At 39.6% G+C, this 26491-nt stretch overlaps 1 pseudogene; it reads right to left on the bottom strand.

Moving 5' to 3' along the window:
• Positions 1–9162: 9162 nt before the first annotated feature.
• The window catches only part of LOC115863510 (uncharacterized), a 31382-nt pseudogene continuing 14053 nt past the window's right edge, over positions 9163–26491 (bottom strand).

The following is a 26491-nucleotide window of genomic DNA, read 5'->3' as shown; positions in this document are numbered from 1 at the left end:
CTAGATATGGTCTCTGAGTTTACAAACTAAATTATGAACCTGACTAATTAAATAGCTAACATTTCCTATTTCAAGTGTGTGGGAATGAATGCTATATAAAGACCTCTAACTCAATGCATTTTTAAATTGGACTTCTTGTTATAGGAATAGCCTCAAAAGATTAAGCAAGATTATAAGTGTATATAGGGAGAACATTTATGAGGTTATCATGTGGTCTGCTTAATTCTATCTTGGGTCTGGTGTGAAATGGCACTGATACTCAGACTTCGTATGGTGACCTGTAGGTAATAAGTACCATAAAGTTTGAGTATAAACCCTCTCATCAGACCTGGAAACATTAGATCTCGAACTCTGGTTTAATGTCCTCATTTTACAGATACGAAAACAGAGCCGTTGAGTGTTTGAAGAATGAACACAAAGTCACATAGCTAAAGGTTGGCAGACATGAACCTCCAAAGACTCTGTCCAATGCTGTTTTCAGTACAGCTATTTATACCTATGAACAAGAGGATTAGTTACTTATCCACGTTTTAATGTGAATTATTTCTTCCAGGCTTTTGGCATCCAGGGTACATTAGATGGATATTTCCAAACCTCATTGTTCATTGAATAAGTTTCTTGTATTAATACTAGTCAGATGTCTCCATTCATTGGCCAAGTGCTGATTTAAGAAAACTAGGCATTATTGGGTATCCCGAATATACACAAATGAGTCCTTTTTCCAGGATTCTTGGTAAGAGAAGGCAGACAGGACACTGGAATCTGTTTTCTTCTTTGGAAATCTAAGGAGTAGACTAAATACCATCCAGTCCCCCAACTCTAAATGTCTATGCATCTGAGATCCAGGTCCATTAGAAGCGGTGAATCCTGTGCTTGTAACAAGGAGAGTTCATTGGATTCCATTGAATTTTAATGGCAGTCGAAAGAGATGGATATTGTTGCTTCATTTTCCATTAGACAGAGGCTATGTAAAGATAATAAAGGAAAAGTCTATATAGAGGCCTAACGCACACTTATTTCTTAGGCTGTAGCATGCTGCTGATGTCTGAAGATGCAAATTTGCTTTTTTAAATTGGGAGTGAGAGTAGTGGCAACAAGTCCAAGTAACCTTCACTGGGTTATGGATGGGGGAGATTACGTTTCATAGGATGGCTGCAGAGCTGCCAAAAAAAACCTGAAAGACAAATGTCTGCCTTAAATGTTGAGACAGAGATGGATGGACTAGAGGAAGCACGTGAGGAAAATGGCAGCAAAGCCTTCTCGCTGGGAATCTCATTCCTTCTCTAGACTTGATTCATCTTTCTGCTCTGCTGCCAGTTTTATCTACGGTTTCATTTTCTGTCTCTAAGAAATTGAGAATGTTGGTTGCCTAACATTAAGGAGGACCATCATGGGAACTTACTCACTCATTCACCCGTTCATGCCTTTGGTCCATATTGGGCACCTTCTCCTTGGTGGGAGACATTGTGAGAGGTGGTGTAGTGACAAATATTATTACTTATTTTACATCATGTTTCCTATATGTCACATACTGTTATATACACACATATATATACATACACTCACTATAACCTTTTGATGTTGTAATTATTATCCCCGTTTTACAAATGAGGAAAGTGGGACAAAGAAATTGAGTCACTGTATTAATCATGTTTTTTATTTTCTATATCTTACGATGTTTTGACATCTTTTTTTTAAAGATTTTTTAAAAAATTTATTTTATTTTTTTTTACATCTTTATTGGAGTATAATTGGTTTACAATGGTGTGTTAGTTTCTGCTTTATAACAAAGTGAATCAGTTATACATATACATATGTTCCCATATCCCCTCCCTCTTGCATCTCCCTCCCTCCCACCCTCCCTATCCCACCCCTCCAGGCGGTCCCAAAGCACCGAGCTGATCTCCCTGTGCTATGCGGCTGCTTCCCACTAGCTATCTATTTTACGTTTGGTAGTGTATATATGTCCATGTCACTAGCTGTGACGAAGACGTTTTGACATCTTACAAATCTTGCTGCCCCTCTCTGGGCTAGCCGGTTCTCAGAGAGAGCAAAGGCCTCAGCCAGGAGCAGGTTTTTCATATGCAAACCAACCAATCCAAGCCTCTCCTCCCAGGTCCCTGTTTATCTAATTCTCACACATCAAGCCCATATTTCCCCTGCCTTAAATCAACCCAGGGCCAGGTGTCAGGCAACTAGAGGCCATCCCCATAGCCTGAAAGCTAGTGGAATTATTCAAATTAGTCAATTCTAAAATGTTTATGCTGCCCTGCCTGGCCTTTCCCACAGAAACCCACGTGAAAGCTCTGATCAAGATTTACCCCTTTTTCCTCTTCTGCCTCCTGACTGAATCTGGTGTTTCCTCCTGTGGCCCTGAGGGGTGTGCCATGCTTCTCGTTTCTGTCAATGGCATTAACCTCTCCACTTCGGCACTCAGTCGCCTTTATAAATTAAGACCCAGGTACAATTCAATCATGAAGCTAATAAGGGGAAGCCGGGGGGTGGGCTTGGGACTCATTGGGCTGTTGGCTCCTGAGTCTGTGCTCTTAACGCATGTGCTACATTGATATAAATAAGATACTCCCTGTAAAGGGCTCACCGCCTTGTAGGGAAACAGAGTCGGAAGCAAACAATGATAAAGTAATATGTATACACAATCATGAAGATACATGGTTACGGCTAGCTCACTCAATAATATCGTCAGTGTGAAAAGAAGGTATATCTTGGCTTTATTAGTATTTGGCTAGAGTTTGTGTGAACTTGCTGCCTGGTCCAATTCAAGACGTATTTAAGCACCCACGGTGTGCAGGCACTTTCTCAGTTACTGAAGATCCAGAAAGGGGCAGGGCTGGAACACACCTTTGAGTAGCAGAGTGGAGGTAACAAGTAACCATAATGCAGTGCAGTAGGTGCAAAAGCAGTGGCAGTCAAGGGAGGGGTCATCAACTCTGTTCCTAAGAGGAAGTTGGGGCATGTGAGCTGCAAAATTACTGTGAAAAATTAGAAACTGGGGAAGTTTTGTGGGAGGTGACACAAGACAACGGGGTAGGGATACAGAATGTGGCGTCTCATTTAGTCGGAAGGAACAGAGTCGATGAGGATCTTGAGACAAGTCGTTAGGCAAGGCTGATGTACTGGTTTGTGTCTTTGAAGCTCTGGTTGTGTTGACCATGAAAAATGAGACCAGATTATATTCAGAATTTCAAGCCAGACCTTACTGTACGGCAGTAAGGAACAGTCAGAGTAGTAAATAGAGTGCCAGTTTGGGGAACTCAATAGGTCTGAGTTCAAATCCTGGCTTTCTAACTCACTAACCCTGTGATTTGGGGGTAAGCTACTTAACCTCTATGGACTTCAATGGGGGCAATTTCACCAACCTTAGATGTGCAAAATGCTTAGTACACAGTTGAGGAGAAAAAAGTTTTCTTCTATATTCTGGACCCCTAATCAAAAGATATGTAGATATGTGAAACCCCCAAAAAGACTACATGAATTCTAAGAATATTACAAAGGCTATGGTAGCAAAAACCTTGGTTTTTGTCAACACCCACTGCAGTGTGAGAGTGACAAAAATAAGCTGAACCAATCTTCTGTCTTCCTCATTCCCTTGACTAACCTCTTAGCATCATTCCTTTCTTGGATGAGCCTTTGTGAATTCTTGGATTACAGGGGGCTAGGGTACATTGGTGAAGCACCACTTCTAAGAAGCAAGGATAATACATGAAAAGCAGAATTATGGATCAAATGATCAGTGACTTGCTTTCATTTTCCACTTCACGTTTTCCATTTGTTCTTTGTCAGCAAAAGATCAGATCCCAGCACGTCTTCTATGTCTTCCTTCTTGGTCGCTGTATCAGATTTTCCTAGAGGATGCAAATTCACCATTTTGTGAGTATCTACCATGTGACACGCTGTTTGGGACACTCAATATATACATATAGGTCTCAATGGCCTTGGTTCTCTGCTTGCTAACCACTGACTAATACATTTGAACTCAGCTCCTCTGGGCTTCCCTCTTGTCAACATTATGAACTAGATTGATCACTGGATAATCTTTACCAGTGATCAATATGGTAAATGATCATCATATGACACCTCCCTACATCATTCACTCACTTGTCATTTGATCTCATGTTGTAGATCAACAGAAGTTGATTCATTGTGGATAAGCAGAGTGAATTCAACAGCATGTTTCCTGATGCCTCCTAAGGCAGAGTTTAATAGAGAAAGATCTTAAGTCATACTCTAAATTATATCCTGGGGCTTCCCTGGTGGCACAGTGGTTAAGAATCCGCCTGCCAATGCAGGATACACGGGTTCGAGCTCTGGCCCGGGAAGATCCCACATTCCACAGAGCAACTAAGCCCATGCGCCACAACTACTGAGCCTGCACTCTAGAGCCCACGAGGCACAACTACTGAAGCTCACGTGCTGCAACTACTGAAGCCCATGCACCTAGAGCCCCTGCTCCGCAACAAGAGAAGCCACCGCAATGAGAAGCCCGTGCACCACAATGAAGAGCAGCCCCTTCTTGACGCAACTAGAGAAAGCCTGCATGCAGCAGCGAAGACCCAACACAGCCAAAAATAACTAAAATAAATTTATTAAAAATAAATAAATAAATAAATAATATCCTGACTCCCTCACATGCTAATCTGGTGACTTCAAGATAAGTAACTTAATTTCTGTCAACCTCAGCTTCCTCAGCCGTAATAGTGGTGACCTCATGTAATTGTCACGGTAATTAAATAAGATAATGTTTAGCTCAGTGCCTGTCATATAGTAAGTACTCAAAAGACCTTAGTTATTATTTTATTGACTAGGACAACTCAACGAAATTAAATTGTCCTGTGATGTAGCAGGTTAGCCGCCCCTAACCACATGTGGTTATTTAAATTTAAATTAATTAAAATGACATTTAAAACATCAGTTCCTTAGTTGCACCAGTCATAGTTTAAGTGCTCCATAGTCACCTGTGGCTAGCAGCTAGTGGTACTGGAATGTGCAGATATGGAACAGTTCCACCATCACAAAGTTCTGCTGGACGGCACCGACAGTGACATTGCTATCAAACTCTAAAAATATCATAAAAGAAAAATGTACAATGCACCACATACATAAAAAAAACCAACAAAAAACACCCACCTCATTTGTGTGCTCTGCAGAGGCTTTCAACTCAAAGAAATATCCCAAATACCCACCTACAGCATGTGTAAAGCTTTGGAAACAATTAGAGCATACACTGTTCCTTTTCACATTGTTTGGTGGTTGTTTCTCTCCGCCCCCTCCTCCATTTTCAATATCTGTCTGATGGAGTTACGTTCCATATGTAATATTGTTACAGGTGCAAAATTGTTTCTTTCAGTCCTGAATGCAGTCGCACATGTGCGGCAATAGCTCTGAAGGCCAGCACACTATTACCGCCGATCCGAGCCTCTCTCACAGTGTGTGGGTCAACAGCGTTCTTCGTTGCTTGTTAATGCTTTATTGTCTCTTAGTATACATTGGAATAATAATGGTAATTTATGCAGATATTTTGTATGCATAGCAAATAATGAGAAACACCTGCAGAAATTTCCCTCCTTCTCTGAGTTCAGCAACTAATTATATTTTTAAATAATGGCTACCATTGAACACAATTATCCAAATCACTTTAAGTAATGGAATCTTTTTAAGGTGTTTTTGAAAATTTTAGCACAGTTTTTAAACACTCATTTTTATCTAGAAGACGGGAGGGGGGAAAAAAAAAAGTTAGTGGGTGGCTTACTCACCCAAAAAAGCAGTTTCTGCCAAGAACAGATCCATCCTGGAGTCTCGTCTGGATCCAGGTCTGGCTCCCAAGGCTATGCCTGGTGATGAAAACCAGATTTTCTCTAGGGTTCACCTTGCTGATTTTGGAGGCTTGCTCTGCCTTCCCTTCCCCCTTTCTTAATGCAATATAAAAATATTAGATTACCTCTAAAAATTCTCTTTTAAAAAGCACAAGTTGCCACGTGATTTTTCCCCCTCTGTCAATCCAATAGTTTGAGGGAAAAAGCACTGGCTATGGGGTCAGAAGAGCGGTTTGCTCTGCTCTTTGAGTCTCAATGTCCTCTTTTGGAAGATTGAAGCAGATAACTTCCAAAAGGCTTTCTAACTCTAAAGAACCGCAAGCCCACGAGAGCCAACGGCCTCTGAAATCTAGCCCTCAGCGATCAAGTTCACCAAAGACAATCTGAAAAGTAGAAGTGGTCGGCCAAGAGCAAGACCCGTAAGAAATACAAATTTCCTCCCCGTTTATAAACCACAGGTTGCCATCCTAATTAGAGCAAGTTTCCAGAAATTTTTTGATCTCTCTCTCTCTATAGATATATAGATACATACATATCTGTATCTGTATATAGATATCCATATAGATCTTATAAGTATCCGGCCATTTTCAGTTACTATACTAGAACCTCTTAATGTAGACTTATCAGTACATTTGTAACTGGATTTCTTTCTCTTTTTTGTGGTACTCGGGCCTCTCACTGTTGTGGCCTCTCCCGTTGCGGAGCACAGGCTCCGGACGCACAGGCTCAGCAGCCACGGCTCACGGGCCCAGCCGCTCTGCGGCATGTGGGATCCTCCCGGACCAGGGCACGAACCCGTGTCCCCTGCATCGGCAGGCGGACTCTCAACCACTGCGCCATCAGGGAAGCCCCTGGATTTATTTCTTAATGTATTGGAAGGTTTTGTTTCCTTAGACTAGTAAATTATCATACAGAGTTTTATTTTGAGTTTTTCTTTTTGTGCACTGTCCTCATGGCTATACTCTCCAGGGAACTTGTTCCTCTGGGAATCTTATTTAATGATGATATTTCCATATTGAAGTGAGGTAGGTGGGAATTAAAGTGAAAGGGAGGGAGATGATGCATTTATTCTGGATTATGTTTGAAGTGTTAGATGGCTAAGTATTAAAAGCATCCAAATTAAATCCTTAGCAATCAGAACACTTGCTTTACTAGATTTTTGCCAACTGCCAATCATGTTGGACTGAGCTGATCTGTTCCTCTTTCTGAAACTATTCAGGTAAATAATTAACAATAAAACTTCCTCTTATAAAGGCAAAAAAATATATAGATATCTATACAGATATCTATATATCCCACCATATATATGTACATATGGTGATGTCGTGATCAGGAGGTTGACCACAGAAAGAACAACTTGGGAAATTTACATCTTCTTGGGTACTTGCCCTCATTGCTAGCATGTGTGACTATGATCAGTTCTACCTCCTAACATTTCTAACCCTTTTTTAAATGCTTGTAAGAAATTATTAGTCTTTAGGAGGAAAAATTGACTCTCGCATAAATCATATTTTCTTTTCCACCTGGGTTCACTTGACCAGTTGAAATTTATGGAGTGCTTCTTAAAAAATATTTAAGTTATAGGAATTCCTGACTCCAAATACCAATCCAACTCGAAAGAAAATGAAGAAAATAAAACAAAGCATGGTGAGAGCTTAGATGCAGAGTTGTTCATTGTGATATGGGGAATTAAGGGGATGTCTTGGAAGAGGTGGCATTGGACCAGAGCTATGAGGGAAGAGGTAGGCGAGGCAGTGAGTCCTTGATGCTGGTCTGTGGACTAGCTCTACTCTAGGTTGAAGTTTAACTGATCTAATTGTTGAAAGCATAAAGGAGGAAAACAAGGAAAAGTAAAGTGATTGTTTTCTAAAGCTAAATATAGCCAGCGCAAGAGGATGTCGTTTTCATTTTTGGATACTATGTTCTACCTATTCTTTTGTTGTTAAGTTATCTTTTTTTTAAATAAGTGATGGTTAGACTAGATGGTTATTTTTAGCTTTTTAACAAAATTCTTTGGCAAACTTAGAAGCCAGAAAATATATTTTTGCCCCAAACGTTGAATATTTTGTTTGACATTTTCCTGGGCCTTTAAATCTAAAATCTGGGTGCCTCTGGGTTATAGTTCCCTCTATTTCCTTATTTGTTTTGTGAACTTTCAAGGACCTCTGTGTTCTCCTAAGACGAGGAAGGTGAAGAGGCAAATGGATTTTTATTTTTCCTGTGCTAATGAATTACACTGCTCATCTCAGAGACAGAGACAGAGAGTGAACAAGTACAGGGAGAGATTAAGAGTCTGAGGGAACATGTTCTATAAAAACCAGTGGATGGTGATTTAAATATCAACCTGTCTATCTACAAGATGCAATAATTTTGCATTTGTAGGGGCAGATTGTCCCAGTGTTTCATTTAATTTTGTATTGTTATAGTGAACACAAAGGCGGAAAGAAAAGTCTAGGGCAAGCAGTGCTGGGCAACTGTTTGGGCACAAACTCCCTGGGGGACTCACATTGAACCTGGGGAGTGTGACAAAGGGTGTGTAAAAGGGGCACCTCCCAAGCCCAGTGAAAAGAGGAAGGGGGAGCAAAGAACCTCCATGGGAAACAGAAGTTTTCTTTTTGAAAGTTCACTATTGGAAGTCTTTTTTTTCAATTTTGGAATTTGGGCTAAACATTAAATCGATGCTCTCGTCTTATTTCCTGAATGTATAACTTTCCTCTGTTAGGTGAATTCTTATTTGACTCATATCGCGGGTGGATAGTGAAAACGTCACTGCCTGAGCACGTCTACACTAGACGGGGGCGGGTGGTAAAACACGTGAGGTGGCCACTGGTCCTTGCTGCCTTGGACCAGGGAAGGGAAGAGACTTGTGAGGTGATGGCTGGAACTGGGGGGGCTGGGGGAGGGGAGGGAGGAGTTCACTGAGAATCATGTTCATGTTGTTAGTTATTATATGATCTCTAAGCCTTTGCGTCTAGGAAACTAGCTCTCTTTCGACCAGAAACAGTATCCATTTTCATCCTGAGCTTCCGTTCCCACGTTAAAACTTCTAAATAAATAAACTCTGTGGTAAATAAGAAGGACTGCGACTTGGAAATGGCTTGACAGATACGAATGCTTTCATCCTTTAAATAGGATCCTTGGAGTAGAATGGAAAGATGGCATTTTTATTACTGAGGATTTTGAAGTGTACTAAAAACGTCGCATGAACCTTGCGTGGACGGCTGCCATTCTTCCTAGATACTTACGCTCACGTGACCACAAGAGCAACTCCTTGTCTCTTGTTACCAGCAGCACTTTACTTTTACATTAAACGTGATCTGAAGGAAACAATCTACTTCAGGGACATCTCTTGTCTGTTGCCGTTCTGAGCATAGCCTAACACCGAAAGAAAGCATTCGTGGGCTGTTACAGTTGCTGTATCCGAAGAATGCTCTCTATCACAGTAATTTGGAGAGCGTAAGATGGTGGCCCCTGGGGAAATTTGACTCAAAAGAAATCTTTGAGAGCATATATCAAAGGTGCTTGGAAAGACCATCTTTGAGTAACTGGTTGTCAGGTTTTTGTTTTTGTTTTTTCTCTGCCTTTAGATGAACTTTGAGGATAAAATGCCTGAAAGAACAAGCAGAGTCTAGATTTAATTCTACACTTGTAATAATGTTCCCTCAGGAGATAATGAATAGAAATAAATAATAATAAAAATAATACATAAATAAATTTCCAGAGCCTTCAGTGAAAGCTGAAACTGTCTTTTTCCCCCAACATCCACATTATCATCTTGAAAATTTTCCTAAAATGTGGCTCCTACACCCCAAGGAAGGGTTGTTGTGTTTTCCTGTTTTTTGTTTTTCCTCATACTGCCAGCAGTAGTCATCAAGCTGCTTGCCTGCTCTTCTCTCAGTAAATTCCAAAACTTGCACCTGGCTGAAAATAGGTAAGAAAGGCCTGGGAGACCTGGGAAGGCCTCCAAATACAATCTGCAAGTAGATTAATACTGTATGTTTCATCGTAATCCGTTTTAACATCTCAAGAGATTTTTAGCCCCCCGCCCAACCCCGCCTTTCTCCAGCCGCAGTACTCAAGCATCGCCACAAGAGGGAACCATTGCTTAAATGTTGGAAGGATTGGGTCTTTTGAGGAATTCATCCAGCTCAAATCTCGCTTTAGTGTTAAGAACTTGGTCAAAAGGGTTGAACAAAAAAGTAAAGGGACGGAAGCAATCATCGATGCAGTTCTATTTTTGATTGCTGAAGTGTTTCAGTTTTTTAACATTCAAATCATCAAAGGTGTTCCTAGGACTGTGACCTGGTTAACAGAAAGCAAGAGTGGAGTCAAGCTTCTAATAGAAATTCATGTGATAAAGGAAGCACTGGTGTGTCTTCATTTTTTCCATGGGTCTCCGTTTGTCTAAGACCAAGGCAAACTTTTTTTGGATGTAAACAGAAAATATTGAAATATAAGGAGACAAAGACAAATCCAAACCCTTAGCTCAAAGTGTTGTCCATCAGATAGCAAATAACAGCAGTGACCAGTAACTGGAGAAGGGGACATGTGTTGTAAAGAATTCTTCCTCCCAGCCTTTTGAACCAGCACAGCTGTGGAATCCAGTTTTATGTGATAAAAGACATATAGAATGGCCTCTTGGAGGTTGCATGGTACCAGGCAGGCACAAGTCCAGTTTCTGCACTGAGAAACTACAGGACAAACTGGAAAATACTTGATGCCAGTAGGGCATTTATAGGCAAACAGATGACAGCTGAGATTATTAATCTTGACAGTTTCCTGATTTATTAGGATGTTGTCATCCTCTTCTTTTGTATCATTTGGCAAATGATCACAGTATTAGACTTCGTGGAGGCAGAACTAAGGCTTTCCCCTTCCGCAGCAGCGGGTAGGCAGCAGGTAGGAAGCAGTGAGGCTTGGGTTTAGGCAAGAGGTGGATGAAATGAATTTTCAGTTACATACTGTCGTTTCAGCAAGACTAAGTCAGTGTTTTCTTATGACTGTCAACCTAGATACAGCTGTGTAGCCAAAATGCATTATCTCAGAGAAATAAACCTTCTGTTTGTTTGATAAATCCAAAGCAAGTGTGACTAAATTTAAAACCAAGGTCTCTAGCAGTCAAGATTTGTTACTGCTTACCATGCAGGCAAGGTAAAACAAAGAAAACAACTAGAAAATAATAGTAATCTTTAAAAGCTAGTCCTCTGAATTGTTATACTCTGCAAAACAAAAATGTGTGAAATTTTTCCCCCTGAACGGTTCATGCAAAATCACTAAAACAATCTTGGGTGACTTCACAGTAGACTCAAAATTAGAAAGCATTTGACATATTTTATTAGTGTTCTCCTTCACCAAGATATTTTTATGTTCTATTTTTCATCATCCCTTGCATTTAAAATAGCTGCAACAGAAATTAAGCCTCAATAAAAATGTACAACAATTAAAAATATTTCCAACTAAATGGTATTATCCTCAAGACAGTTTTATCAAAATATAAAATCCCAAACTTAAAGTGCTATAATTGAACACTTTTTTTAATTAAGAAAAGCCATGTCTTTACGTATGTTTCAAGACTGACATATTGTGCAATAAACAGCAATCAGCCTAAAGATGCTATATTAAACAAACCAAGTTTTGTTTTGCTAAACTAAGCAAAATTAGTTGAATGCCCTAAGTAATAGTTGCTGGTATTTTTTTTCTAAATTATTTCTCCACTTGTTTTTGTGTCTATGCATAAATTAAAAATCTGCTGAAATTTATTATTCATCTGAGATGTAATTAATATGCAAAATTATGCAAATTAAGATGCAATTAGGCTTCAATTCTCTAGTGGAATTTTCCATTATAATTTAATACAAAGTAATAGAGTAATTGGTGTCACGTGTAATTACGGTTACTCACGTGTACTTGCAGACGTGCAAATGATGTGGTATATGTTAGTTATCCTATGCAAATGGTTCCTGCAATCTCTTAATACTTGGGAATGAAGTAAACAAAGATGGTCTTCAGAAAAAGGGTGAGAGGGACCCTCTTTCTTCTCATGTGCTGCCATTTTGAAGAACTGTGTGAATAAGTGTAACTAATTTCTCTGCATTTATTTCCAAGAATTTTTAACTTGGTGTTATACAGTGCACTGTTTGTTACTTTAGAGAAATTATTGTTGGTAAAAAGGAATCTTTAAATAGAGACCTAACAGCAATTTAGATGCCACATGGGTGTACCCAGGATGAGAGCAAGCGAAGCAAAGCACTAACAGGGCAGAGGTGTTGTTGCGTCAGGCTCGAAAGGGTTCGTCTTCAAAAGAAATAAATAACATAGCGAGCTTTGCCAAATAAATCATTGTAACCGTAGTGTGTTAAGTTCCTGATTGCAAAGTTGACCAATTTGCTTTGCCGTCTCTTTAGAAGCCAGACAGTTTGATTTTCCAAATTCCTTCCCTCCTACTTTTCAGAATTCTGGAAGAATTCTGTGTCAATTCTTTCTGAATGGCTAAAGCACCGAGTGAATTAAACTATATAATTCTGTCCATCACTAACTCTGCCATTTGGTTCAAGGGACTCAGCCGCTAACTACGGTGTGTGTCTCCTTGTGTCTCCCTGGAGAAAGGGAGCTGGAGTCTCCCAGGCGCTTGTCCTGAGCCCGGAGCTGCAGCTTATAATTTCTCCATGAGAAATGATTACCGCTTGTTTTAAAACACCCATGCTGTGTTGAATGCTGCACAGAAAACATTATGATCTCGACACTTTCCTTCTCATAACTGAAGCACACACTTTAAGACGAGTATTTTATATTCTCAGCTTCAATTAACCTGAAGTGTTTCTCTTCCCTGTCTCCCCCTCAGCCCATCCCCTTCACCTGAATCTATCCTCCTACCCTTTTGTAACAGATTATTTTTCAGTGAGGGGATGTGTCATCCACTGCATGGCGATTAATAAGCGTGGGCAGGGAAGGAGCAGAAAGGGCATGCTATAGAGTGGTGGATAATCGACTTCACGCTTCCCCCACTACATTCCCACTTGGTACCTCTCCTCCTCTACCTCCTCTGGCTGGTTGTTTGAGAGAACGGATGTAGACAAGAGAAAATAAACGTTGCATGTGCCCTGTCACAGCCCCACCCATCCATCCATATGTGGCTTTCCCATTCACTCCAGTAATAATACCAATTACTATGCAGCCAGGGGCATTCTTATTCACATTTGCAGCTCACTGTGGACGTTTATGCTACACTCTGAGCAACGTTTGGATCTTCAGCGACGTCTATTATACAACTGTTGTACAATCACTGTAAGTGAAATATACAAAACCCTGTTCAGCTTGCAGAATCATTTGTAATCATGGAAGGTGGGATAGGAGAGGGCCGGCCTGATTTCTCCCCGGACACTGGCCTCATTCTCTAGGTTTTGACAGGTCCAGGGCTTAGGGTGGGGGGAGGCTGAACCAAAATGACGAAGAACCAAAAAGCTGAGGCAGTGTGGGTTTTCTCTCAGAGGAGGGACTTTGGGATCCAGGTTCAATGGACACATGGGGCCCCAGGACCTCAACATCTCAATGACTCTTCCTGGATTCTCAGTGGCCAGACCATTCTTGGTCAGACTTTGACTCAAACTTCCTGAGACCCCCCCACCCGAGCTGCCAACTTACGGATATGTTGTCTTCGTTATCTTCTCTCTTCTCAGATCAAGATTTCTTATTTGTTCTCAACTTCAACAGGTTACATCTGTGGCCAGAACAACAGTAAGGGTCTTTTGTTTTTACTTTTCTGAGGAGCTTTGCTGGTTCGACTTGCCCTTCCCCAAGAGACCCCGATCTTGACCCCTCCGTGCTGTGCCCCTTTCTTTCTGCAGGTTTGACTCTTCAACCCTCAGACTCTGATCAGCTGAACTGACATAAACACGACATTCTACAGGTGACTGTCCATTCAGCCAGGTGCTGTCACATGCACTCAATACAACCCAGGTTGTACCTATTTCACGGACAAAAAGATTAATGTCTTAAGGAAGAACATACAGGTAATTCATGATAGAACTGAGACTTTAGACATGCTAACTTTTCCCCTCTATATAGATTTTATTTACCTTTATTTATCAAACCCTTTGATATTGCATTGCCTTCTAAGAGTTTTGCAAAGACTCTATTGGATGAAATGGAATGCACTCTTTTATTTTTTTATTTTTTAATACGTAGGAAAATATCGTACGATTGATGACATTTGGACTGCCACCCTCAGCCAAACAACAGTTACTATGTAGCTGCCAATGTTTGTATAGGCACAAACATTTTTTGTTGTTTTTCCTGGTGAATAACTGAAGACTGAAATCCTTTGAATGTTTAGCCAACAATCTTTAAATTGAGGACCATTTGGAAAAAGAATACAAGTCTTTCTGTTGCCTGGAAATTTTCCATTTGACATCTTCTGGTAAAATCAAGAAAGTGTTGGCATGAAAACTCTCACTAGGAGTGTCAGCAACTTGGGAGAAATTCCTGGAGACAATGGGGGAGCTCTTTTTAAAGAAATGCTACATCACCAATGTTTATAATAGCACCAAGAATAATATTGTGTGGAAAAACAGAGTTGAAAACTAATTCAGAGTTGTCAGACTCATAATGTAGAGAGGTTTTCAGAATACCAAACCACATTATTTCACTTATATTTTCTTTATATGTGTGCTCAGAGCAATATATGATAAAAAAATCTGTGCTAAAATAACTCTGAAAGAGCTCTTTCAGAAATTATAAGACAATAATGCTAAGTGATCAGACAGCATTGTGCTACGAGGTTAATTAGCCATCAACTTTTCTTTCTCTAATGGTCCATCTAACATTCAATAGTGTCTTAGAAACAAGGAAAGGTATTAGTAACTCATTTGAGCCTCAGACATCCTATGAAATGGGTGTTACTAGTCTCATTTTTCAGATGAAGGACGGAGGTATGGAAGTAACTTGCCTGAGGTTCCACGTCTCGTAAGTGATAGAGCTTGGATTTGAACCAAGGTAATTTGACTCTGGGGTACATGCCTAACCTGGATTAAATCTGTCCCCTAGACAGGATTTGTTAGGTTTAAACCTTGATTTAAAAATAAAATACAAATTTAGATTTTGGTTTTGTTGTTGCTACAGACATTTAAAACAGGGAAATTTTGCACAGGAATGTGAATTTCCAGCTTTTCAGGAGAATTGAATCGAACGATGTTGGGTGTCCTTATTCTCACCTGGTAACAATGGCATGAGGGATTGATTGGTGGCCCCCCTCGCTGAGGCGTGCACTCTCCAGCTGCTACCATCCACTCCATTCATTTTTCTCACTTCCTTCCCCTCTGCAGGGATTTGGTGTTGTGATGTCAGCTGTGTTGCTGTGTTAACACTGAGACACCCCACCCCCAACAACCTTCTCATAAGCTGTCACTCCCACCCTAGTCTCCCCCTTTCCCCACCCATATTCCACACAGTACAAGTGAAATCAGGCCAAGACAGGTTGCAACATCTCTGGCCCAAAGTCGTGAAACAGAAATCTTTGTTTTTGGCCATGGTATCAGGTAGCATTTGATCAGAGAAGCAAATTCACTAGGAGTTACAGCGAATAATCGGCTTATCATAGGGCTGTGACCATTTTAGAATTCTTGTTGCTGGTGAAAGACTTTATGGAGGGCCACTGCTCTGGCATCTAGTTCTGGGCATGACATTGGCAGGGATGACAGTGGCAAAGGAAGATGGCTGTGAAATGGGGGAGGCAAGGGCACGTCGAGATCCTTGAGGACAAAGTAGAACCCACAGGGGTGTCATACATCCTCTAGGCTTCCAACTTTGTTAGCATGAGCGGTCTGCAGGAGAAGCCAGCTCACGATCACAGAAGAAGACAGAATCCTGGCCCCAGCGTCAGAGAAGCCAAAAGGGAGACCTGGGGGATGTGTGGGGGCATCGGCTAGGCTGCTGGCCCCTGGCAACAAGGTGACCAGTGCACCTGCGATGGCGCTCGGGAGCTGCAGCTACCCCTGACCTCACACCAACCTTCCAGCAGACACACGACTGCTGTTTCTTCACTTCTGCTTTCCCAGCCCCTGCAGAATTTTCTGATGACCAGCCTTAGCCTAGAGCCAGGAACAGGATTCTGGGAAATGTAGCTCCAGCTCAGCTAAATGAACACAGTCCAAAACCACAATATACCGAAGTCAAGAAATTTCAGATCTCACAAAGCACTTGCCTGAATAGCTTTGGTTTCCAATCTTTGAGTGACCAGGACAATCAGAAACATGCCAGGAATCAGGTCCCTTGGGTGCTGAGCTATTTAATAAGGTGCCTCTTTGTAGTCTACTAGTCTTACATGAAGTCTAGAAGACTCACCTGGCAAATCCAGCTTCCATCTTGACTGTCACAAACCAGTCCCTCTTCTTCCTGGACCAGTCTCACCTTAATCTAGTTCCTGCTCTGCTGCACTGACTCATGGGAATTCCAGGCCCATCCTTTGGGCTAAGACTGATCCCAATCGCACAGCAGCCCCTCTGATCGTACTGTTGCCACAGCCCGTTCTGTTCTCAGGCCCAGCTCTAGTTTCAAGAATTTTGGGCAGAGAGAACTGAAGAATCTTGTGCTGCACACAGCACAGGCCTCTGCCACTGACTGATGACATTGTTGTTCAGCCCAGTGGCTCCCAGGGCAGGCAGGCAGCAGATCCCCTCCCCTCATGGACCACTCCACCATAAGACCGGGCTCCCATTTTTATAGCCGCCTAAATCACATTCATGTGCTCCCCACGTCCAGGTTAGATGACAGTTCTAACTTTGCTTAACCCTGGTCTAGGTCAACAGCCGATACCCACCTCAAGCCTCATGATAAAATTCACTCTAGGGACCCTGAGTGTCTTCCATTTGCTTCCCAGCCTTACTTGGGGTCATCTTGATGCATGAGCCATTCTAATAATCTTGAACCCCTAAGGGAAGGACATTTCAATCTTTTGTCTCCTAAGGTCTTATTGGCCCCTTATACAAACTTGCCCACTAAAAGGGTTCTGGTACCAATTCCAATTTTTGGGAGTGGGTTGCCCCAAACCACCAAGAAATTCTCTGACACCACCTGGGTGTCCTACAGTTTAACTCAATTCTGACACTACCTGGGGATATAGTCTACAAATTAAGATGTCAGTCCTACAAGACTATTCCCTACCCCCTAATTCAGACTCCAGTTGCAAGTCTAGGTTGTTACCACTGCTTCTGATCAACCAGCTATAAACTGGACGTTTTGATGACCCCCTCCAACTCAGGATGTCGGTTGCAGGTCCAGGTTGTTACCTGTACCTCTGACCAAGTGTCTATAAATCAGAGGTTCCAAAGACTCCCTCCTTGGGTTCGATTAATTTGCTAGAATGGCTCACAGAACTCAGAGAAACACTTTACTTACTAGATTACCCATTTATTATAAAAGGATATAATTCAGAAACAGCCAGATGGAAGAGATGTCTAGGGCAAGGTAGGGGGAAGGGGTATGAAACTTCCATACCCTCTCTGAGCACTCTGTTCTCCCCAAATCTCCAGGTGTTAACCAACCAGGAAGCTCTCGAACCCCACTCTTTTGGGTTTTTATGGAAGCTTCATTACATAGGCATAATTGATTAAATCATTGGCCTCTGGCCAACTGATTCAACCTCCAGCCCCTCTCCCCTCTCTGAGGTAGGGGGCAGGGCTTCAAGTTCCAATGATGCTATCGTAATTCAAATTGAACTGACATGAATTAAAGGAGTAGGAGGAAAATGATATGATCCGTGTGCTGCGGACATTGTATCTATTATGAGGTGCCTAATATTAACCACTTTTTGCAGATGAGGAAATTAGAGAGATTAGGTAAATTGCCAAATGTCAGACAAATAGCAGTTGGAGTTGAAGCCCCTGAATTCTAAGACTGGAGATAAAACCTGCATTCTTCCCACAGTATCATGATGCTACCTTGAGTGAAAACAAATATAAATTGAATCAAAGTGAATTGAATTGAATGGTATTGAGCCAAACTGGAAAATCCATCTCAATGCACAGATGTGGACTCGAGACTCTGTAGTGTTAATTATGGGATATCGTTACAGACAGCACCAATCATCCTATGCCTATTTCCTAAGGGTGAGTCTTTAAACTATTGAACTCTTAATATGTTTTTAATCTACTTTTATTAATAAAAGTTTTAGCTAATAAAAAAAGTTTTGAACCAAACTCTTGGGTGATATATATTGCCGTAATAACGCCTAACTCTTTCTTTGTGAGAATGGCTCCTTTGATCCAGAGTCGGGGTGGGGAGAGGCCTGATTAGCATTGGCTCATAATACTTCTGGTCTTATCTGACCTGTCCACAGGGTGCGAAGCTGTCTGGACTGATAATCACAGCAGGGCTATTCACTGGTGCAATAGCTGCCCAGAGAAGCTTTGTAAGAGGCAGGTGCCTGCTTAAGTCAACTCACGCTTCGAGCCAGCGCACTTAAGGAAAAAGCAACGACTTGCAATCCTCTAGCTGTGGAATGCTACTTACAGACTGTTTTTGAAATAGATCAGGTTCAACCATTTCATTTCTCAGAAAAGGGAACAGTGTTAATACCTCCAACTGATCTTACAGTTTATACAAAGTATTCACACACCCATTATCCCATCTGTTACATCATTTGAGACCTCAGCCCTAGGAGGTTAAGTAAATTGTCTAAGGTCACACGGGTAATTAGTGACAGAATGAAAATGAAGTGTCAAAAACCTGCGATTTATTAAATGTATGCTTTTCACTGAGTTATTTGCTTAGTAAATATATATTGTACAGTATCTCATAGACAATGGACTTAGAATGTTGCATTGGCATGGCAAAAAGAGAATGTGAAATAGCCAATAAATGCTGGATTGCCCTCAACCTGCAGACAATCTAACAGCAAAGAAAAAGAGTTGCCAGTACCAAGTGGGAAGGGACAAGTGCCTGATGAGTGGTTCTAATCATTTTCTAGGGGAGGTCAAGTAGCCCAGTGAAGAGAAAGATGCTTGAGGATTTCTAAGGGAGGGGATTATTTGAATAGATTTTTAGGTAGGTAGGATTTCAATGTGCAGACCTGGAGCGTATAAAGCAGAGGGAATTGTTCTAGCTAGGGACAAGAGGCCGGACACATGAGCCATGTGGAAAACAATGAGGACTCTTTCCTTAATTCTCAGTCACATTATCTTTTCATATTTTAATGTCTAGAATACCATGAGTTACCTGAGAATCAATTTCAGAAGAAACTTACCATCCATTAAGCTGTAGAGTAAGATGTGTACAAAATGAATAACGGACTCTTCAATCAATGGTGCTTCCTAGTCGAGGACTTGCAAGTCATCTTGACAAAATCAAGAGTGAATGAAGAAAAGGAGCAGAAGCTTAGACTCAACATTTAAGTTGTGGAGAAATCATGAAATGTCCTTGCATAACATATTAAGCTTGTTGAGATTTTATTAGAAGGGCAGTCGGGAGCCACTGAAGGTTTTTGAAGTAAGAAGCAATAGGATAATAATCGTGTTTAGGAAATTAAATTGACAGCAATATATAAGTAGGATGAGAGTAGAAAGAGAGTAGGGAGGTAGAATGCTGAGAGGTGGTTAACATAGTTCAGGAAAGAAACCATCTAAACTATTGATCTGATTACTGAACAGCAATCCATCCCCAAATTTAACAGCTTAAAACAACCACCAGAATTTATTCTTTAATTCTGTATTTGGCAATTTGGACTGGCTCTATCTGGACAGTGCTTCTGGTCTCAGCTGGTTTCGGTGAATTATCAGAGGATGGCTTCAGCTGGGATGACACATCACTGCTGCCATGTTCTTTCTATCATCCAGCAGGCTAGCATGGGCTCGAGGACCTGGGGCTGGGAAGAGGTCCTGCAGAGAGAGACGTGCCTCGGCTTCCAACAGGTATGGTGTCACTTCCACCGAATTCTGTTAGGCAAAGCAAATTGCAAAGTCAGATCAGATACAAAGGGAGGGAAAACAGAGTTCACCTTTGATTCTTTAGCTGCAAAGTCACATTGCAGAGGGGTGTGAATAAAAGGGAAGGTGGGAAATAAATATGGCCATTTTCCCCCAGCAATCTGCCACACACCCCAATTTATTTCATTCATTGTTTTTTTGCTGTTGTAATTTTTTCGTCACTCTATGTAAGATATAGAGGAAAAAGCCATTTTCTGGAACACATCTTATTAGTAATTTTTATCTAATTGTCACTGTCCTTGCTCAAAAGAAACAGAGCAACGTTGTTCTGTCTCTATTTTAAAAATCACCCATTCTATTCTGATGAGTCAGTTCTATTTGAAACATTTGAAATGTATTACACTGTATTTAATACTATTAATGAATGTGGTTTTACGACTAAATTTGCCTTCTTTTTTTCCTCCTATGTTCAAATTACATTATGGTAAACACATCATACTAGGCTTAGGAAGTAAAATGTATAAATCAGTGGAGGCTTATAAAAGATATTCTAACATGTTAGAAAAATATTTGGTGCTTAAAATATTGAAATTGCTTTTGATCCAGAATTTCACTGATCCACTCATTTGAGGATTATTTTTGTTTCCTCTTTCTCACACCATTGGTAGGTCTGTATTTAAAGATCTTGATAAATCAAGGGAAACCTTTCTGATACATTTCACGGACTAAGAAGGGCAGGATAAAACATAATCATGTGTCTTAGGAAAATTTCTCTTCAATGTGAACCCAAAAGAAATATGTTTTCCTTCCACATCTTTTTTTTTTTTTTTTGCGGTACGCGGGCCTCTCACTGTTGTGGCCTCTCCCGTTGTGGAGCACAGGCTCCAGATGCACAGGCTCAGTGGCCATGACTCACAGGCCCAGCCGCTCCGCGGCATGTGGGATCTTCCCGGACCGGGGCACGAACCCATGTCCCCTGCACTGGCAGGTGGACTCTCAACCACTGCGCCACCAGGGAAGCCCCACACATCTATTTTATAAATATCTATTTCATGGAGATATGCCTCTGGTTTTCATCTAGTTGCCTTCTTGAAATTTAAAAATGTATAAAGCATATTGTTAGAAGTATCTAGGATCCTATTTCATTAGAGTGAATACTCTCACCAGATTATGTAACTTTGTTTTCTACCTACCTATTGAATATGTTCCTCAACTTCCTGGCTACTGCCATTTCTCCAGTTCAGACCTTTATCACCTCTCTTCTGGACAAATGAAGTAACCCTTTAACTGGCACCCCTGCTCTCAGTTTTGCCTGTTTTGCAATGTGCCTTTTGCTCCTTTGACCCTCAGAGTATTTCCAGTGGAGTGGTAGTCTAGCCAGATGTTCTTTTTTTTTTAATTGAAGTATAGTTGATTTACAATGTTGCATTAGTTTCAGGTGTACAGTAAAGTGATTCAGTTATATATATAATTTTTTCAGATTCTTTTCCATTATAAGTTATTACAAGATATTGAGTATAGCTCCCTGTGGTATGCACATGTGGTTGTTTATCTATTTTATATAATAGTAGTGTGTATCTGCTAATCCCAAACTCCTAATTTATCCCCCCCTTCCCCTTTGGTAACCATAAGTTTGTTTTCTGTGTTTGTGAGTCTGTTTCTGTTTTGTAAATAAGTTCATTTGTATCATTTTTTTTTAGATTCCACATGTAAGTGATATCATATGATATTTGTCTTTCTCTTTCTGACTTACTTCACTTAGTATGATAATCTCTAGGTCCATCCATATTGCTGCAAATGGCATTATTTCATTCTTTTTTATGGCTGAGTAGTATTCCATTGTATATGTATACCTTATCTTCTTTATCCATTCCTCTGTCGATGGACAGTCAGGTTGCTTCCACGTCTTGGCTATTGTAAAGTGTAAAGTTCATAGCTATAGTGCTGCTATGAACTTTGGGGTGCATGTATCTTTTTGAATTATCGTTTTCTTCAGTTATATGCCCAGTAGTGGGATTGCAGGATCATATGGTAGCTCTATTTTTAGAAGTGTTCTTTAAAGGAAATGATCTGTGTTCAAATAAGTTGTAAAATGCTATACCATACCTTCCATACTTGCAGTCATAAAACCTGTTAGCACCTTAAAACTTTTAGGAGTCCTGAGTAACATGAAGATAGTGATGTGCTTTTGGCTTCTTCCATTACCCATGATCACCACCCTGCTCACTCTGAAGCACCCAGTGCCTTAGGGAAAATTAGGATAATTATAGCAGGGATTTGAAGAGAAAGAGTCAATATTCAACACCCAACTTCCAGAAGGGGACTATTAAGATCATGGCCAGAAAGTCTTAAAATCCCAGGTTTATTGAGAGAGAATGGATTTATAAATTCCAAAAGATATTTACATATTAAGACACAGGCTTAGTGGAATCATAGATAACTCAACTATTTTCTTTTTAAATTTAATTTTTTAATTGAAGTATAGTTGATTTACAATGTTTCAAGTGTACAGCAAAGTGATTCAGTTATATATATATATATATATATATATATATATACACACATATATTCTTTTTCAGATTCTTTTCCACTGTAGGTTATTGCAAGATACTGAGTACAGTTCCCTGTGCTATATAGTAAGACCTTATTGCTTACCTATTTTATATATAGTAATGTGTGTATGTTAATCCCCAATTCCCAATTTTTCCCTCTCCCCATTTCCCCTTTGGTAACCATAAATTTGTTCTCTATGTCTGTGGGTCTATTTCGTTTTTGTAAATAAGTTCTTCTGTATTTTTCATTAGATCCCACATGTAAGCGATATCATATGGTATTTTTCTTTCTCTGTCTGACTTACTTCATTTAGTATGATAATCTCTAGGTCCTTTTAACAAAAATATTGACAGGCTATTCAGAAAGCAATGGTGTATGAAGAATGCCTACCAGACAGAGAAAGGAACATGATACTTTTCATCATGGGAAGAGGAGGCATTTGGAAGGGATACATAGAGGATAGAGATGCAGCCTGGATCCTTCAGGGACCCAGTGCCTTCACCTCCATGGACCTTGATCCAAGGGGCACCAAAACTATGAGGTGAAAACTCCAGGCAGGTTGAAAGGAAAGTTGAAACCCAAGGCATGTGCATTCTCTTTACTGAAGGCAACTCTGAAAGGTCACTGACTTGCAAGGTCACCTCTTGTGCCAATATAAGGTGGCCACAGTGGAAGAGAAGAGATGATACACATACTTAGGCAGAAAAACAGCAGGGAATTTTATCAAGGGAATCTCCCTTGACAGATGTCTGGTGTGGAGGGAATTCAAAATTCTCCCATGATGCCACTGAGCAACTGAAAATAGTTGATATGGATCTGCTATGGTTCACCACAGTAAATGACAAGGTGATCCCATTTGAAAAACAGTAAAGCAGAAAGACATTTTCGCTGAAAAGCAGGGTATTCAGAGTGGTGATTGGATGCTTTCAAGGCTTTGATTTTGCTGGGAGAACAGGCAATGAGTTACACCTTGAGAAGCAGATGCAGTTAGAAAAAAGTCCACTTCCCAGATTTGGGTGATCAGAGTTCAACAAAAGAACACCCAGAAATCATTTAATTCCAATTCCAGACACCATTTTGGAAAGGAAATTACAGGAGACAATCTGGAGGAGAAAAATGGTTTGAAAGAGAGTTTAAATTTTAAATTGAGTGAGAAGATTTTAAACTGGAAAAGATTGAGTTACCTGTAACTGGAAAGTTTACATTATTATTTTCTACCCATCATTAGAAATGGAGATTATAAAGGAATTTAGTTATATAGACATATCATAGAATTTTCTACAAGTGAGTTGTAGGTCTAAACCATCTACTCTATTACAGAAATAAATCTGATTTCTCTTTTAATCCAGAGTCCCCCAAGTTTATTTGTCCAAAAACATATTTTCAAAAAGTAAATACATTGCATTTTCTCTCAGAACAAGTATTGGATGGGATATCCTTTGGGAAATAAGGTCCTATGCTCTTATTAGAGTTATCTCTTAGAAATAATCTCCTTTCTTTTAAAATCAATCTTGTTATTTATTTGTTTTAAAAATGCTTTTTGGGTTTCTTACATGTTTGAAGCATTCTTCTAGGTGCCTGAACTTGAAAGATGACTCAATCCTAAATTCTGACCTCAAGAAAACCACAGATTTGCAGAGGAAGTATGTGCTTGTTTTGACAACATATATGCTGATATTAGAACAGTAGGGAGAGAACTAGCAGGAAACTTGTACCCAGACTGCACGAAAATTTATGAGGGGTTTCACATTTTTCTCTTTAAGGGTTTATACTTTCTCTTTAAGAGAATGATCAAGGCAAAGGTATTCTATCTCATCATTTCTGTTCTACATTGTAGTAGAAGTTTAAGAAAGTGAAATAAGGCAAGTGAAAGGTATAAAGATTAGAAGGAAGAATTAAAACTCTTAATATATGCAGATGACATGATTATGTGATAAATCCTGAAGAATATACAAAACATCTATTAGATGTAATAGTGAATTTAGCAAGGTCATAGTATACAAAGTTAATATACTTGAAGCAAATATTTAGGAAATAAAAGTTTAAAAGTTCCGTTTAAAATAGCACTGAAAACATAAAATACATAAGGATAAATGTAGCAATAGATTAAAAACCTCTACACTGAATCTGAAAAAGATTAATGAGAAGAAAGAAATCATGAATAAAGTGTGAGATGTACCATGCTAATGGATTGGAAGAGTCAATGTTGTCAAGACGTCAACTCTCCCCAAGTTGTTGTACAGATTCAGTATAAGCCAAATCATAATCTCAGCAAGATTTTTTTTTATTTTTGGAAATTGACAAGCTATTCTAAAATTCATATGGAAGTGCAAATAACCTAGAATAGTGAAAATAATCTTGAAAAAGGAAAATAATATAGGAGAGCTTACATTTCTAACTTCAAGACTTACTTGCTATGAAGCTACATTAATCAGGACAATACATCCACACTCACATAGTCAATTGATTTTTGACAATACTACTGGGGAATTTCAATAAATGATGTTTGGATAACTGAAAATGCACATGGAAAAAAATAAACTTTGGCTTCTACATCATGCCATAGGTTAATTTGAGATGGATCATAGACCTAATCTTACAATCTAAAGGTATAGAGATTATAAAAGAAAAACCTAAGAAAATATCAAGAAAAATCAGGAAAATATCTTCATGACTGAAGATTTTGGGAGAAACTATTTTCAAAACATATTTGCCAAAAAACAAATAATTTGTATCCTACAATTCAATAATAAAAAGACAAACAATTCCATGAAGAAAAACCTGAACAGAGACTTCACAAAGGAAGAAATATATATGGCCAATGAGTAAATGAATAAAAGGTTCAACATCATTAGTCAGCAGGGAGATGCAATTAAATCACAAAGCGTTATCACTCCACACTTAGTAGGATGGTTAAATTAAAAAAAGACCAATGATGCTAAATGTTGTCAAGGATATGGACAGCAAGCAGAATTCTCATACACTGATGATGGAATGTAACACAGTGCAACCAGTTTGGAAAACTGTTAAGTTTTTTTCTTCTTCAAGTTGAGCATATATCCTCCTATGATCTAACAATTTCACTCCTAGGAATTTACCCAAGAAAAATGAGAATATATTTCCACGCAAGACTTTATGGGAAATGTTCATAGTAGATTTATTCATACTAGTCCTAAATAGAAAGAACCCAAATGCCTACAATGAAAGAATAAAGAATTTTGATATATTCATATACTGGAATAATATTAAGCAACAAAAATGAAAAGCTCTTCACTCATACAACAACATGAATCTTTCAGACAATATACTAAGAAAATGAGGCCAGAAAGAAAACAATGTACACTGTACGATTTCATATGTATGAATTTCTAGAAGACGGAACACTAACTTACTAGAGCAGGGTATTTACAAGGAAGAGGGAACTTTCTACAATGATAAAACCTTCTTTCTATGTCTTCATAGCAGTGTGAATCACATGGATGCAGGCATTTATCAAAATTCATTGACTTGTACACTGAAAATTTATATATTTTACTGTACACAAATTTGACAATAAAAAAACCAAATATTAAACTGTACTTAGTAGGAATGAATTTCACAATGGTACGGACAAACAATTCTGAAACAACTCTCTGTGTGTCCTGTGATTGAGCAGATAAGAAAATATATGAATGAAAATGGGTGCCAGATTTTCCTCTGTTGGAGTTGTAAATATGGAAGGGAGGCAGCTAGAATAAATAAAGAGATGTGTGCACTGGAATTGGAATTATCAGGTAAATTCATCATTTTTAATACATAGATACAGAAATGTGTGTGTGTGTGAATTTGCTGTTTCCCCCTAGCTCTGAACACTGAAAGAGGCTGCAAGCAATGAAATATGAATAGCAATGAGCACAGCTAGTACTCAGATACTGGCTCCTAAATACCATTCTCCACTGAAAGGTACCAGGGCTCTTTGGAGGAAAGATTAACGCCAGACCTAAAGCTTAAAAAAAATACAAAATGTGTTGTTCAGGGAAGTAAGAATGTACTCAAAGAATATTGGAGACATATCAAAAGGACAGAAAAGCCTGATGTCCAAAATCAGGAACAATTTGAATATCATATACATAATGCTAGAAGTGGATTATAATCCACGGAAGAAAATAAAAATATGCAAGTCCAAAGTGATATAATAATAAAGGAATGAAT

This window comes from Globicephala melas, chromosome 4 (genome assembly GCF_963455315.2).
Source record: "Globicephala melas chromosome 4, mGloMel1.2, whole genome shotgun sequence".
Lineage (NCBI taxonomy): Eukaryota > Metazoa > Chordata > Mammalia > Artiodactyla > Delphinidae > Globicephala > Globicephala melas.
This window is presented reverse-complemented; position numbering and strand designations above follow the sequence as displayed.